Source organism: Helianthus annuus, chromosome 16 (assembly GCF_002127325.2).
Source record: "Helianthus annuus cultivar XRQ/B chromosome 16, HanXRQr2.0-SUNRISE, whole genome shotgun sequence".
NCBI classification, from domain to species: Eukaryota; Viridiplantae; Streptophyta; class Magnoliopsida; order Asterales; family Asteraceae; genus Helianthus; species Helianthus annuus.
This window is the reverse complement of record NC_035448.2, coordinates 157,769,091-157,774,483: the sequence shown is the minus strand read 5'-3', so window position 1 is coordinate 157,774,483 and position 5,393 is coordinate 157,769,091.

Here is a 5,393-nt window from a genome sequence, read left to right as displayed (position 1 = left end):
TGTTATCAAACGACATCACCGCTAATGTCGTGCTGATATGCACCAAACGACGAAACTGTTTAGAAAGAAAAACAATAAAAAAAATTAAGCAGTAAATAACTATATACAGACATTCTTTTTGTGAGTTTCGAGGGTAAGAGAATCATATCAGTGTACGGTCATGCCAAAACACTCTTGTTGTTCAGTTAGTTAACATTAAGATAAGCATCCTATAACAATTATCGGTATTGTTGTCCACTTAAGCTCAACTTAACAGATGTAATCATGGCGAGGGGATACGTTAAGGTATGATTTATACTTACCGACCGGTGTTCATCCACATCACGACACATTCCCGTATCAAGGTATGCACGAGAGTTCATCTTACCGGTGAGTATACCGATTATCATCTGTTTGACCTTATAAATTGTGAGAGACTCACTTATTTTGATTTGAAAACAAGCCCTATGTGATATAATCACTTATTGATGAGGAACTTGATTTTCATATGCATGAGGGCACAGGTGCAAGTCCGTGAACAGGTCAGTACTTCCGTACAGCAGAGAGACGAACTTGACACCCGGATAAATGTGATATAATATCACTTATTTGTTTTGGACATGTGATTGTTTATCACTTATTGAGGTCGAATGCAGTATGTAATATGTACACGTATGTATAGTATCATGGAAGATCTAGACTTGCGTCCCCGTTATTTTTCGGTAAAAGATACAACCATGATACCTAGATGATAAGCAGCATAAAGACCGAATATCTCAGAACCTCGGCAATCTATCAAACGAAATTTCGGTACTAAGACCATATGCCAATGAATGGTTCCCACCTGGTCTTCAGTTGATTAGGATTTATATCACCCTGCACACTTTAAAATGATTGTGAGCCTACCGATACATCTTATATAGAGCTGCTTATCGTTTTTCATTTAAGGTTTAAAGAGGTTTGGATAGACCACTGATGTACTATCATTTTCTCTTTTGCTCTCCAGGAAACTCATTTTTGTTTTTCTATTGTTTTTGTGGTTTTTGAATTTTTCGATGTTTTTGGATTTTCTGATTTTTGGATTTACTCCCCCTAAAATCAATAAACTAAGACAAATTTAAAACACACAAAGATATTTACAAAAATGATTTTCCGATGTTGGTTTACTCTTGCTTGACCTTAATGCCGTTTACCAATAATAAGAAGTCAAATCTAGATTTGTCAAAAGCTTTGGTAAATAAGTCGGCACGTTGGTCATCGGTGTGGACCTTAACAACATCGATTAGCCTTTTCTCAAAGCAATCACGTATGAAGTGATATTTGATTTCGATGTGTTTGGTCTTTGAATGCTGCACAGGATTTTTAGTGATATCTAAAGCAGCAGAATTATCAACGTATATAGGAGTAGTTAGGAATTCAAAACCGTAGTCCCGCAATTGTTGTTGGATCCAAAGAACTTGTGAACAACAACTTGAGGCAGCAATGTATTCAGCTTCGCATGTTGATGTAGCGACACACGTCTGCTTCTTGCACTGCCATGTGACTAGGCGATTTCCTAAAAACTGACATCCAGCCGTTGTGGATTTGCCGTCGATTTTACATCCGCCAAAATCAGAATCACTGAATGCGACCAAGTCAAAGTTATTATCCCTAGGATACCACAGACCGGTGTCGGGGTAAGCCTTCAAATAACGAAAAATCCTTTTGACAGCTGCAAGATGTGAGGCCTTCGGATTAACTTGATATCTGGCAAGTAGGCACGTTGGGTACATTATATCTGGCCTTGATGCTGTGAGGTACATAAGGGATCCGATCATCGCGCGGTAGTATGAAGGGCTAACAGGTTCACCCTTCAAGTCAGGAGTTATTCCGTGATTAGTTGGCAATGGGGTACCAATGGGCGTTGCATCGGACATCTGGAACCGGCTCAAGATGTCTCCAACATATTTAGTCTGATGGATGAATATCCCAGACTCCGTTTGTTGCACTTGTAGGCCCAAAAAGAAATTCATTTCCCCCATAGCACTCATCTCGAACTTATCCTGCATGATGCGCTCGAAATTCCTACACAAAACATCATTAGTAGAACCAAAAATAATATCATCAACATATACCTGTACCAGAAGAAGATCTCCATCTTGTTCTTTGATGAAGAGTGTACAATCGATAAGACCTCTTCGAAAACCGTTCTCCAGCAGATATGTAGATAAGGTTGCATACCAAGCTCGTGGCGCTTGATGAAGACCATAGAGAGCTTTGTTGAGCAACCAAACCCGATCGGGATGAACAGGATCTTCAAAACCTGGAGGCTGTTCGACATATACCTCTTCTTCAACCACACCATGTAGAAATGCACTTTTGACGTCCATCTGGTAAACCTTGAATCCTTTGAATGAGGCATAAGCCAGAAAGATCCGAATAGCTTCCAGACGTGCAACAGGTGCATAGACTTCGTTGTAGTCGATCCCCTCAATCTGACGAAAACCTTGAACGACTAAACGAGCTTTGTTTCGAATAACCACTCCACGGTCGTCTTTCTTGCATTTGAAGACCCATCGAGTGCCAATCTTCTTGTAGTTCTCAGGCTTTTCAACAAGCTTCCAAACACCAAGCTTGTGAAATTGCTGTAATTCTTCCTGCATGGCTTCAACCCAAGCACTATCTTTCAATGCTTCTTTCCACGACTTTGGTTCTTCTTGTGACACGTAACACGCGAAGGACCAGTCATTTTGTTGACCAGATTCTCTTATAGCCGAATACAAACCAGCATTCCGGTTGTTTCTCAGCTGATTACGCGTCTGCACACCGCGATGGACATCTCCTATTATGTTCTGCTGGGGATGGGTATCGTGAATCCGCATTTCAGGATTATCTGGCACACGAGCATTGATACCCAAATTGGTAAGATTAAGATCAACAACCAACTCCACACCAGGAATGTGGGTAGAGGTGGATGCATTCCCTTCAGCAGTATCTATATTCTGCGTATGAGGTGTATCTACAGAAGCACCTTGAACAGGAGCAGCTGGAGCTGAAGATCCTTCAGCTGCATCATGATATTCATCATTTTCAGAAGAGTCATTATAATCAGCAGCATCTTCAAAAACCTCATTTTGAACCATATTGTTGACTGACGAAGAAGCTTGAGGGTCAACAACAATAGGTCTAACCAATGGCGAGACAGCAGCGTTGTCACTTTCCAACAACATCCGAGCAGCTGCTGATTCTTCATCAAAGGTTGGCAGATTGAAGGAGTCAAATAGCCCATCATAATCGAACATCCACGGATCACCCGGAGCCCTAACAGGACTCGTGTACCTTTGAACCCTAACTTCGCTCCATAGCTCAATCTTCTTGGTAGCTAGATTCCAAACACGAAAATTCGGAGTAGCATATCCAAGGAAGAATCCCTCGATAGCTCTTGCACCAAACTTTCCATCTGGCTCAATCATAGTACACGGAGCACCAAACGGTTCAAGGTAAGAAAGATCCGGTTTCCTTTTCTGAAGGAGTTCGAAGCAAGTCTTGCCATGTCTCTTAACTGTAAGAACTCTGTTTAACGTGTAGCATGCAGCCGATACAGCCTCTCCCCAGAATTGAATAGGGAGTTCCGACTCTACTAACATTGTTCTTGCAGTTTCTATAATCGTCCGATTCTTCCTCTCAGCGACACCATTTTGTTGTGGAGTATAACGAGAACTGTACTCATGAAGAATGCCTTTAGAAGTACAAAACTCATCCATAACTTGATTCTTGAATTCGGTTCCATTGTCGCTTCGGATCCTTTTCACTTTCAACGTATAGAGATTTTCCAACATAGTGAGAAGGTCCTTGAGGATGCCAGGAGTTTCACTCTTGTGTGCCATAAAGGATACCCAAGAAAATCTAGAGTAGTCATCAGTAACTACTAAACAATAAGCATCACCAAACGTTGTCTTGTGCTTCATAGGTCCAAAAAGATCCATGTGAAGACGTTCAAGAGGCATGCTGACAGTGTTGATTTTCTTCAAAGGGTGAGACTTCTTTGTTTGCTTCCCTTTTTGGCACGAGACACAGATATCTTGTAGATGAAAACTTCTTACAGGCACACCATTCACAAGGTTATTTTTCACCAAATGGTTCATTTTTCTCAAGTGAATGTGTCCCATTCTTCTGTGCCAAGATATAGACTCCTTTTCTGTGGCTTTTGAGACAAAGCAAGTGACTTGTGCAGATGTAGTAATCGCTTGGCTCATGTCGAGAATATAAAGATCATTAACTCTCGGAGCCGATAAGAGAATCCATTCTTGTGGAATTTTGAATCCAGGTTTCAGCACATAGCAACCAGCATCATCAAAAATCACTGAGAACTTTTTATCGCAGATTTGCGACACACTCAGAAGATTGTGATCAATTTGCTTCACATAATTGATCTTATCAAAGCACACGATACCATTGGAGATACTTCCTTCTCCAGTGATGTACCCACCTTTATCACCCGCAAAAGCAACATACCCTCCTCTAATATTTCTCACGTCATACAGGAGCCGTAAGTCGCCGGTCATGTGCCTGGATGCTCCACTATCAACAATCCAATGACTATTAATAGTTCCTCCTAGAACATCCTGCACATGTCAATTAAACACATCAGTTGAGAATGGGGACCCAAGCCTTAGTGGTCTTGGGTCGTCCCTTGGCATCACGAAACGTAAGCTCGATCTCTTGATGGTTTTCAAGAACAACTGCTCCCCCTGAATTGTCACCCGACTTAGGTAACCAAGTTTGATTTGGCCTGCCAGATTTATTTTTATAAACAATTTTTGAAGTTTCTGGTTTTACAGGTTGTGATACACTTGGTTTCCTTTTAACTGTTTGAACTTCAGATTTTAAAGATTTTTCAACAGTTTTCATGTTCTTACGTCGTTGTTTAGTTTCTTGTTCTTTTACAGTTCGTTTATCTTGTTTAGGTGAAACTGACCGACGTTGAGGGTGAACTGTTTCAGGTGGAGCTTTTTCAACCAATTTCTTCTTTGGAGCATTTGGGCAGTTCCTGATAATGTGCCCAATTTCTCCACATTTGAAACAAGTTCTCCTTTCAACAGACTTAGGAGAACTTGATCGACTACCAGATGTTGAACCTGTAGAACCTGAGGTACTTGCTCTTTCATCACACCCATTTGTGTGTTGGGTGTAATTGTTATCACTGTTACGTTTTAAAATCTTGACTTGTTGTACAAAATCAGTGTTTGATTTGTTTTCAAAAGTCTCAATTTTATCTGTACCTTTTGATGCTACAAATTTAACATCTTTTCCTTTCTTCGTGTAACGAGCTCCTTTTGATTCAACCTCAGCTTTTGGCTTTGGAGCTCGTTGTTGTTGTTTACCCTTAGAAGCAGTCGGTTGTTGAGTGGTTGGAGATTTTTGATTACCAAACT